This window comes from Ctenopharyngodon idella, chromosome 21, assembly GCF_019924925.1.
Source record: "Ctenopharyngodon idella isolate HZGC_01 chromosome 21, HZGC01, whole genome shotgun sequence".
Lineage (NCBI taxonomy): Eukaryota > Metazoa > Chordata > Actinopteri > Cypriniformes > Xenocyprididae > Ctenopharyngodon > Ctenopharyngodon idella.
The window spans coordinates 29,559,311-29,571,817 of record NC_067240.1 but is presented as its reverse complement, the minus strand read 5'-3'; the positions used below and the strand labels follow the sequence as shown (position 1 = coordinate 29,571,817).

Below are 12,507 nucleotides of genomic sequence, written 5' to 3'. Positions count from 1 at the left end.
TAATTTACCTTTGAAGCAGATTTGACAGCATTAATTAAAATTTCTTAAGGGTCAAGATCAAGTTATCTGCATCTCAAGCCACTCCCATAATAGCTGTCGCAGTTCAAATTAATGCACACACGGCACAGACTGTACATCACGTGTGTAAGACTCCAATAAAATTATTTCAATGAGTAAAACTGGCTGTGTCTATATTATGATATACTACACGACATTATGATATTATTAGCAAATTTATTTTTAAATCATTATTATTGTCCCTGGTTTACATTAGGGTACTCTTGTGTGAAAGTAGCAGTGACTGGGACAAACTTTGAGCATCACCTCTATTTAAAAAGATGCCATCTAATCCTGTTTGAAATAAGCCTGCTCCTGGAGAAATGTTGCGTGTGCGTCTGATTACAGACACCGTGTTTCTTATTTAAACGTTCCCGTTAGCTTCGTCTTTATTGCAGTCAATAAAACCGGTTTATTGGCAAATTAGGCAAGTGTGATAACTGCATTAAAATATGAATACAACATTTAAAAAAAAAAAAAAATCAACCATTGTGGTTTTGTACAGCGAGTACAGAATGAACAGATAACAGTTCACCGGAAATGCCCGAGCTGGCTAAACGAAAACCAGGAAGTAACCGTTCATATGGTCAACTAGTTCAACTGATTTAAAGTTTTGAAAAGCTTTGTTTCTGATGAACACAGGAACACATCACTAATGAACACAGGAAACACTGGTGTATAGAGCTTACTAGATTAACAAGACACAGGTGAAAACAAATGAGGGGAACCAAAAGAACTACAAAAGGACTACAAAACTAGACACAGAAAACTAGAAATACAACATAAAAGTCCAAACAAGCAGAGAACATGTCACAGAATGAAAGCAGTGCGGGGCTGGGCAAGGATGGGATGGGTACAGCTCTACGACACGAGCTAAGAGTGTGTGTGGAGAGCTGGATGTGTCCACAGAGAAAGTGAGCGTGAAGAGGAGAATTCTGGGTGAGAGAGAATAGACTGCAGTCCCCCAGGGAGAGAGAGACATCTTCAGCTGTTCTCTCCTGCACAGCACAGCCAACGCTGCTATTTTTAGGAACCAGTGAACAGGAGAAAGAGACACTCTCGGACGAGAGCAGGGTAACAGAGCCGGCTGTGTTACCGTCACACTGATGATGTTACAACGGCTGTAACTCTCGGCTCATCCGATCACATGATATAGAGCGACAGACTGTGAGTGAGGCTCACAAACAACAAGAGAGAGTGTGAACAGTTTTGTTTTATTATTTTATATAATTTTTTTTTAATTGTGTTAAATTGTCACAGTTTCTGAACTCCCTGAAACGCCTCCATCTTGAGTTTTCTTCACAATATTCCTCATTTAAATAATTCATATGCAGAATAAAGGGGCGGGGCCTGGTTGAGTTAGTTAGTAGTGTGTTGAAACTGGCGGTTATGGTAAGGGGCGGGACATTTCCCAAACACCAATCACAACACACTGCTCCAGCCGACCAATCAGAGCACATTGTGCTTTTCAGAAGGAGGGGCTTCATAGAGACAGGAACTAAACAGAGCGTTACTGACAGACTGGGAAGAGAGGAGCTGCAACAATGGAGAATATGAGGAAAATAATCAACATTCAAGCAGGAAAACCTGTTCTAGTAGAGCACAAAAACAACATCAAGACTTTGAAAAAGGGTATAATAGGCCTCTTTAAAGTTCAATTAATTAGACATGCTTTCTGGAATCTAGAACAATTAAAACAGAAAACACTGAATTTGGGGGGAAAATCATCAGATGTCAAGTGTAGAAACATCTCAAAGATGATCAGACATATTAAAATGCTCTGTATTTAAACTGTAATAGCAATGTAATTATTTTAGTTTTTTCTTTTCAATAAATTTGCAGTGTCTCTGACTCTCTGGTTTATAAATCAAAGCATGGCATAGTCATCCCTCTGGGTGAAAACACTCATCTGGAGACGTCGTCCTAACATCAGGACCACATCCGTCTCTCACATCATTTAATCTCCAGCACGAGCACACGCTGCGGTGATCGCTTTCTCAGAAGCATGTCATGCACGATGTGTGACACAAATCCACTAGTCAGTGGAGCGCTGCGAGAGGTTACGGGTGATGGGGAACATCAGAGCCTGAGCTCCTTCATTCATGAATAACCCCCGCCCCACTGAGAAACGCACACTGCTACCCATGTGACTGCCTCGCCTCCTTCTCCACCAATCACATGACAGCTGGCAAACACACTGAACGTATATAGATGCTCTACCAACAGCTAGTGCCAAACACCTTCACAACACAAATGCTAAAAAAAAAGATGAAATATAAAAAAAAAATATTTGGAAACAGGAGTGTTTTTAACAACAATTTTAAGGTAAAAAAAAAAAAAAAAAAAAAAATGTACATATCTGCTCAAAACATGATTTATAAATCACCTTTTAGTAGAGCTGCATGATTAATCGTAAAAAGACCGCGATCTCGATTCAAACACCCACACGATCTTATTTATTAATGACAACGATTCGAAAAAAGAAACATTTATGGGACAGTTGATGTTAGATTTTGTTGCTGATTTGAAATATGTTATTTAATTGTGAGTTTGCCAAGCAGTTTTTGAGATTTCAGGATTCCCCCATTCAAATAGATATAGGACTTGGTCTTGGAGGCCTGAAATAGCTGCCAAATATTCAAATTATCACAGGAGTACTAAGATAAAAGTTTACAGTTAGTATATAAACACTGGACATCAGGTAGTGATCAAAATAGAGCAAATCGAAACTAACGTGGTGCTTCAAATAACTGTTGTATTACCTCGTTACGCCACTAGGTGGCAACAAGTGACATTGTCATTGAATCATTCATTCAAAAAGATTCATTAAACACGGATTCATCCAGTAATAAAACAAGTATTTATTAATGAGTCATTCAAATATTCAAAACTATTTTTTTTAAATAATTCATTCAAATTAATTAAAAATTTTCCGGCAATTAGTCCAGCGATTAATATTTTGTCAGAACCTCTAGTAAATTAGATGTTTGTTTTTTTTGTTTAGATGTCTATTCAGAATCGTGGGAGAATCGCGATCCTTATTGAAACCAAAAAAATCGTGATTCTCATTTTATCCAGAATCGTGCAGCTCTACCTTTTTTTGCAGTTCACAACTAGACAAGAATTACAAACATTGTCACCAGCAGGTGGCGACAAATGACTATTAAAAATGTATTTGTCATTGAGTGACTGCATCTGAAATCGCATACTTCCCTACTAGTAGATTCTAAAGTGTGTATATGATGGACACTTTACTATCCCATGAGGCAACGGGAGAGGATTTGTGAATGGCAGTGAAGCGACGCAACGGACGCTAGCAGGTCACATGATAATGACAGCATGGTGAATGTAGTATGCCCAGATTATATTCATACTACACACATTCATACTATATAGAACAAACTTTTTTAGCAGCAGTGAGAGATTTCGGACATATTCAATCATTCACTCATCTGTTCAAAAACTGTGATTTATCCTTTAATGTAACAAGAAGTATTTGAGTGAGTCATTGAATCATTCATTCAAACCATTATTTTTTAAATAATTCAAATTAATAAATAATAATTTTTTTTTAAATAGACTGCAGCAACTAACAATTTGTTAGAACCTCTAGTAAATTACATGTTATTTTGTTTAGTTGCCTATTCAGAATCATGGGAGAATCGTGATCTTTATTTTAAATCTCTATTTTAATGTATCCAGAATCATGCAGCTCTACCTCTAGTTAACTAATTTACTCAAATTTAATGCCAAGGTAGTTAAACCAAAGTATAGCGTTATAAGTAGGCCTGCGCGATAAAACGATATCGATATTTATCGACGGTACGTCTTAATCGATAACGATAGAAAAAAATGTTCGATATAACTCTCTATATAGTTTCACTTAAATGCGTAAAAATGTAAACAGACATGAAGTTCGGTTGCATGAACAACTCTCAAGCTCGCTCCATCCCTGGATCACAAACAGACGCGCTACGAGTGACACGCAAACAAGCTGCTGTGGAGTTCAGCTGCGCAATCGCCACATGAAATCAGAACACACAAACACATGAAAATGAATGCTGTACCTGCCGGCGACGAGGAGATTGTAAATAAAAAAGGACATTTCAGCTCGTCAGTGTGGCAGTTTCATGGTTTCCTTATGTCTTACAGTTGATCTACTTTAAAGTTCGTCTTGAAAGAGCAGTTGTCATGTTGGTATAAGAGTAAAGTATCTTTATTTCTGTTACAAATATTAAAATTATCACAGAAATACTGAGATAAAAGTTTATAGTTCAGATATAAACACTAATGTCTATGTTATCGATCAAAATTGAGCAAATCAGCTTCTGAAAGAAACTTGAACGCGCTGAAAACGACGCATTTATCGATTACATTGTTTCACCACCAGGTGGCGACAAGTGAGTGTAAAAAAAAATGTATTTGATATTGAATCTTCATCTGAAGCATGCACGCAGAAGCACGTGTACATCGCATAAATATTGAGTTTTCTTTCAAGTCTTGCGCTTGAACAGACAAATTCACACAAAAAATTCTACATGCTCGTCTTGGCGAGTATCCTAGCAAACATGGTAGGTTATGTCTTAACTGAACTTAATCACTCAAGAAAGAACGCATGTGTTCAGTATCAGTGTACTGGATCCGTGCATTATGTTTTAAAGTGACAGCAGCCTAATATTCCTGCTGTCTGAATGTGTTTTTAATGTTAATTAAACAACAAAAGACTCACTGCTTTTGACTGAATAGCTTTCGTAACTTAATTAATAATGATTAATCTTTATTTAATTTATACAGTGAATATTATACGCAATATTGTTTTAAATTTGATTAGCTACTTTCAGTTTGTGTACCTGAAAACTACTGTTAGATACCTGAAAATCCTGAAAAGCACTGTTTATTTTATTTGTATGTTTGCTCTACTGTATTTTTTTTTGTGCCGTTGCTTGTAGTTTCTTAATTTTTATTTGACAGTAGTCCGTTTTTTCCTGAACATAGCACATACCGAACCATACCGAAACCGTGACCCTAAAACTGTGATAAAAACCGAACCGTGAGTAATCTGAACCATTGCACCCCAACTTTGATTCTTATACATGTTTTGCTCATCATGACAATCTTGACATAATTACACAAATTTCTGAACACTAAATGCAATCGCCAGAAGTAAAAAGCTAAATTTAGGCTATAAGCTAATTACACCATGGTCAAATGACGTCAACGTCACAAACCCAGTTTCTGACAACTCTTTAAATCTTTATTTAAAATATTCGAGTTAGAAAGTTTGAGTTATAATAGTTTGCACAAGCGTGAGCATAAACACAACAGGGCTGTAAAAGTGGTCAAACGAGTAGATGAGTTTTCCAGTACAGCGTAATGACATTTAATGTCCAACCACGGTTTTCAAGACAAGTTGAAAAAAAATCAAGGAGGTATTACTGATGTATTTTACTCTCCTAATTTCAGGCTTTTGACAAAAAACCCATTGGCTTCAGGACGATGGAACCAGAACTGCAAAAATGCTAACTAGTGTCCAAGTTTTAGAACTCATTCCTGCAGTACAAACAATGGAAAATTACTCCATACATAGCATCAACCAGTTGCATGCTTTTAAGTATTTCTTAATGTCAATTTTTTGTTAATATTTTCCAAAAACAACAATATAAATATGATTCACCACACAAAATTCATCAGTTTCAAAATGAAAAAAGAAGCATAATGTATAGATGCTCTACTGTTTGAGCTACAGATGGTTGTGGTTTGCTATTGGTCGATCTCATGTGAGTGACAGGTTGCCCCGCCCTCACGCCAGTAAATACATCAGAAAAGAGTGAGGGGACGAAATTGATCAAAGATTACAAAGGCACATAAATTTAAAACAAATATTGATGCACGGAAAAATCATTTATAATCAGGGTTGGGGAGTAACGGAATACATGTAACGGCGTTACGTAATCAGGATACAAAAATCCAGTAACTGTAATTCGTTACAGTTACGTCAAAAAACATAGTAATCAGATTACAGTTACATTTTGAAAAAAGGGGGAATACTATCAGGATTACAATCGTTTCATTTAAAACTAAATAAATCATTATTTTGCCATAATAACACATATTAAGCGCTGCTTGATTATACAGTATTTCCTGGTTCTGTTGCCAGTGATGACTCGCGTGAGCCACCCGCTGGTGCATGCGCAAATAACACCCGTCTACAATCTCCTCAGACACAGATTGAATCACTGCTGCTAGTTGAAACGATGCTGCCCGCAGGGAAAAACACTTTCAATTCATGGAAATTTCGCAGCTATTTTGTTTTCAAAGAAGAAAATGCAAACGACATGGTTGTACAGTGCAAACTCTGCCTTCCAGCTACAAAAACACTTTCTTTATCAAAGGACTAAAACAATAATCTGTAATACCATACTGTAGCCACTAGATGTCTGAATAGCCCTTTACACACACACACACACACACACACACACACACATACATATTTATTTAGGGCTGTGTATTCCCAAGTTGTGGAAATGAGACATGATTGCTTAGTTTTACTAGTTTTTAAAAGTAACCAAAATGCTAAACATTAAAATTAAAGCAGAACAAACATGAACAGAAATGTGTTATCCAAGCTTGTTCAGTTTGGTTATGATCTGATGTGACTTTTATATTTTTAAGCTCTAAACAACAACGATAATATTGCAATAGACAAATATTTCTATTGTTGAGACCCATTCAAAAGTATGGAACGTGTAAAATTTAAAAACTTGCAGAAACTGAGAAGAAATAATTAAAATTAAATTTAAAAATGCAATTTATTTACAGTAAAGTTGCCCCCCCCATTTCTTTCTTTTTTTTTTTTTTTATACATGTGACCTTGAAGTAATCCAAAAGTAATCAGATTACATTACTTTCACATTGTGGTACTTGGATTACGTTACTGAATACTTTTTTGATGGAGTAATTTGTAACTGTAACGGATTACATTTTTAAAGTAACCCTCCCAAGCCTGTTTATAATAAATGCCACAAACACTCCATTAAAATAAGAAATTTCGATTTCATGGTGACTTTAACTGGAAGAATTTGAAATGGAAAACTAGACTATTAAAAGTACCGCGTTACACCGGACTGACAGTGAAGGGCAAACGATAAAATAATGAGGTAAAAAAAAAAAAAAAAATGAAACCTGTTTTCCCGCTCCTCACACGCAGCCACGCCCCCTCTGCAAGACGTCACGCTGTGTGCCGTGAGCAGCAGCAGACTGTAGGGGGCGTGGCCGATGACCCGCAGGGCTTGTTTGTGAATCTGTTCGTAAAAGCATGCTAGGCCATTCAGCGTTCATAACTTAGCCGCTGATTTGAGCTTAAACCAATATTCTGTGCTCAAACTCACCGCACTGCACTTCCAAACAACTTTAGCATCATCAGTTGCAGTCTGTTGAGTAAAAGCTCTACCCCCCATAAAAACTCAAGAGTATTATTGCACAGAAGAGTTTATCAATAATGACAGACAGGTCGAAAACAGCACATAGTTCGTGAGGATGTGCGTCTCTCACAGAATGAGGCTGCAGAATTCAGGCAAACTTGATGAGATCAAACGCCCATCCTGAAACTGCGTGATAGCAGAAAAGATGGCACATTCTTTCGCTTTACCTTATTCGCGGTTCGCTCGAGAGGGCGTGATGTCCTCGATGGGCAGAAATCAGGGGATCATTTGAGGCCAGGCACATGTATATCTCGCTGCATTCGTGTGACAGCAGCACGGCGGATGATTTCCCCTCCACAGCCCGAATAAAAGTTACTGTCGGCGGGTTTAATCCACCACAGCGCCGACCCGATGGCTTCCTGCGCCGCTATCCGTCGAGTTGTTGTTTCCTCACTTATTATAGAAACGTTCATCTGTTCGTCATCCGTAAAATTGTTTCTGAGGAAAGCATTTCCTCACATCCCTGCAAAGTGAAGCGCACTAACTGCTCCAGTGACGTGACAAGCCATCGACTTCAATGTGCAAAACCGCGTCTAAATTTCGTTTCCATCAGGTGAAGCGTTTAACATTTTGTTTTTGTTTGGTCTGAGTAAACACGAGCAGCGGCTGAGGTGCGGGATCTCTCAGGCTACAGCAACACAAGCTCACACTTATAACTCTTTTGGCGCCATATTAATGACGTACCAAAAATTTCCGTTACAAGCGAGCCAAGAAAACACTGTTAGTGCTCGTGAGCATCACATAATGTGGAGAAAAACGCAGCGAAAGCCCTTTGCGTTACCTGTCAAGTTGTGTAATGTCCATCAAGAAGCGAGCATGAAGAAGAAAGTCAGCGGCTTCTCTCCTCAAATGAGTGAACGGGGCGGTTCGCAAAAATAATCGACCATTTTACAGTGAATCCGATGGGGGGAGCCATGAACAAACACGAAAGAGGAAATGCCGTTTGACACAACAAATATGACATCTTCAGTTTTCCGTACAAGCGGACAACTTTACTTGGGTTTAGATATGTTTTACCCTTGTGAGGTGAAATGGATCACAGTTAGTATCAGACGTTAAAGTTTCTTATAATGAGGGAACATTAAAGTCACGTGATTCTGTTATAACACTGTGTAAATGCTGTGTAACTCGGATGAGGCAGACACATTCTTAAATGTTATGGCTCCAAAAGGTGGCAGTGATGAACCTTTCATTGATCAGTTCTTTAAAGAACCATTTTTTGTTAAAAGAGTGTGAACTATAAACTATTTTTCAACTATAAAGAACCTTCTGAGCAATGGAAAGAAGGTTCTACATGGACACCAGTAAAGAATGTTTATTTTAAAGGGATGGTTCACCCAAAAATGAAAATTCTGTCATCATTTATTCATCCTCGAGTTGTTCCAAACCTGTATGAATTTCTTTGTCCTGCTGAACATAAAGGAAGATGTTCTGAAGAATGTTTGTAACCGAACAGTTGTGGGACACCATAGGGAAAAAATGCTTTGGAAGTCAATCCACAACTGTTTAAAAATAATATATTCAAAACATCTTATTTAATAATTTATAAAGATATGGTGTTTAGCCTTTATCAGCCACAATTAATGTTAAATTGTGTGCATAACTGCAATTTGAATTTCAATGCAAGTAGAATTAAAATTCAAAGAGTTCATGAAACTTTGATTTTTTTACTAGAAAAGCAGTGTTTCTCAGATAGATGGATAGATGGATTGAATAGATGGATATATGGATGGATGGATGGATGGATGGACGGATGGATGGATGGATGGATGGGTAGATGGATGAATAGATGGATGGATGGATGGATGGGCAGATGGGTGGGTGGATGGATGGACGGACGGACGGACGGATGGATGGACAGATGGATGGATGGATGGATGGATGGATGAATGGATGGATGGATGGATGGATGGATGGATGGATGGATGGATGAATGGATGGATGGATGAATAGATGGATGGACGGATGGATGGATGGATGGACGGATGGATGGATAGACAGATGGATGAATAGACGAATAATGGACGGATGGATGAATAGACGAATGATGGACGGACGGATGGATGGACGAATGGATGGGTTGACAGATGGGTGGACGGATGCATGGATGAATGGATTGATGAATAGATGGATGGATGGATGGACGGATGCATGGATGGATGGATGGATGAATGGATTGATGAATAGATGGATGGACGGATGCATGGATGGATGGATGGATGAATGGATTGATGAATAGATGGATGGACGGATGCATGGATGGATGGATGGATGAATGGATTGATGAATAGATGGATGGACGGATGGATGGATGGATGGGCAGATGGATGGATGAATAGATGGGTGGATGGACGGATGGACGGATGGATGGATAGACAGATGGATAAATAGACGAATAATGGACGGATGGATGAATAGACGAATGATGGACGGACGGATGGATGGACAAATGGATGGGTTGACAGATGGGTGGACGGATGCATGATGAATGGATTGATGAATAGATGGATGGATGGATGGACGGATGCATGGATGGATGGATGGATGAATGGATTGATGAATAGATGGATGGACGGATGGACGGACGGATGGATGGATGGATAGACAGATGAATGAATAGACGAATGATGGATGGATGGATGAATAGACGAATGATGGATGGATGGATGGACGGATGGATGAATAGACGAATGATGGATGGATGGATGAATGGATGGATGGATGGATGGATGGACGGACAGATGGGTGGACGGATGCATGGATGGATGAATGGATTGATGAATAGATGGATGGATGGATGGACGGATGGATGGATGGATGGATAGACAGATGGATGAATAGACGAATGATGAACGGATGGATGAATAGATGAATGATGGATGGATGGATGGACAGATGGATGAATAGACGAATGATGGATGGATGGACGGATGGATGGATGGACGGACAGATGGATTGACAGATGGGTGGACGGATGCATGGATGGATGGATGAATGGATTGATGAATAGATGGATGCATGGACGGATGGGTGGGTGGAAAAATATAACTTTTGTGTTCAGCAGAAGAAAGAAACTCATACAGGTTTGGAACATCTTCAGGGTGAGTAAATGATGAGAGGATGTTCATTGTTGGGGTGAACTGTCCCTTTAAGAGTGGCCTGAAAACATACTTGGACTCTATTATCTTGATGCCATGCATTTCAAAATATTCAAGTGGCATTAATTGTGAAAAATCGCACTTTGGAGCAAAACAGAACTTGTTCCAGTTTGAAATGATAAATCTGGTCAGAGTTGTGATCCTTAAACCTGTGTGAACTTCATTCACTGAAATCACTCAAACACAGCGCTGAGAGAAGCTGTTTCAGACGGGACCAACTCTATATATGGACAAGAGAGAAGATATCTATTGAAATAAATTGCATATATAAATTTTGATATTTTAATAATAATAATAATCATATAGTTAACCAATAAATTTCACTAAGCACAGGGTTTGAGTCATAAACAGTAGACTATTATTCAGCACCCTTAATTTCCACTCCTTCCTGTCTCTGTTAAACAATACTGTCATATTGACACTTTTGATGGTTATAAATGAATCTCAGTCATTGAGTTGTAGCTAATTACACCTCAGCGTGAGACCTGCGTCTTGATGCTTTGAAACACGTGAATAATGCAGCAGTAGTTCGAGGGCTGCGGGACAGGACCGCAACAATGTGAGTCATATTAGACTGTAATGGTTGTTGTAAATAATCGTTCAGTTCTGCAGCAGAAGCACATTCGTGTTCCAAATTATAGCGTTCGCCTGACCGAGCAGACGACTCATCAGATTTTCACATAAAACATGCCATTATTTTGCCATAGCAGTCTGTTTCAGTGTCTGTCTGTGGCCGAGGGATGTAAAACTCTCACACTAGAAACTTGTGAGTTACAGGAATGATGTGACGTGGGTATGAAGAGCACAAATCCTGCTTATGGCACGAACAACATAAACCTGATTTTATGAATTTTTAAACATTTTAGTTTCACAGAACGAAGCATGTGAAAAAATGAATGAATGAATGAGTGCTGCAGTGTTGTGGATACCTTTGACCATCTGCACCCATTCGACCAACATTCATCGGTGTTGCCAACAATAGCTTGTGAAAATCACTCCATGGTGAAGTAAACAGACCTAAAGAGTTTTAAGTTGGCATGAAAGTGAAGTTGCGCTGGTCTTTTCTTCTCTATTGTGCCGTATATCCGAGTGAAACCGCTTCGCAAACAAGAACAAATGTAGGGCGGGGCTTGATTTTGTCTGTGGGGAATTGATTGGATGGTTGTGGTTTGCTATTGGTGGATCTCATGTGAGTGACAGGTTGCCCCGCCCTCATCATCAGAGAAGAGAAGAGATGCTGCAAGAGGGAGGAGAAGATATTCTGATTCAAGATTACCAGGAACATGAATTTAAAATAGGGATGCACCGATATGAAAATTTTGGCCGATACGATAACCGATAATTCTTTATATTTGAAAGCCGATAACCGATATATTGGCTGATAAATCTAAAATCCAAATTTTTATATAATTTTGAGAGCCTGATTACAAAAACAAAAGTCTCACCATTAAAAGTCCCAAACACACAATTATGATGTTTTCTTTATAATATTATGTAGACTTGCGCTGCACATGTTGCACTTAATTGTATTTTCCTTTTTGAAGTGATTTTAATCATATTTTAAGCAATTCAAAACCATCACAGTGGACAGTGCACATCTGAAGTGTCTCAACTGAAGGAAATAATCCATTATTTATTGGCTTTAATATATCGGGCAGATTTTCTTATCGATAACGATAACATTAATTATGAACATATATCGGCCGATACCGATATGGTGGCCGATATATCGTGCATCCCTAATTTAAAACAACGATGTGCACCGATAAATCATTTTTAATAAACACTGCGATATAAAACCCGGTGCATAT

General features: G+C 38.5%; 1 protein-coding gene across 4 annotated transcripts in view; it reads right to left on the bottom strand.

Annotated features, from left to right (window-relative positions):
- Positions 1 to 8,871, bottom strand: part of jade2 (jade family PHD finger 2) — a 44,241-nt gene extending 35,370 nt beyond the window's left edge. For 2 of the 4 annotated variants that reach the window (XR_007927045.1, XM_051876712.1), the window contains exon 1: positions 7,706 to 8,871. The gene's annotated coding sequence lies outside the window, so the exon portion shown is untranslated. The remainder of the gene's footprint in view (positions 1 to 7,705) is intronic. The other 2 variants (XM_051876710.1, XM_051876711.1) reach the window with 2 other exon arrangements.
- Between the last annotated feature and the right edge of the window lie 3,636 nt (positions 8,872 to 12,507).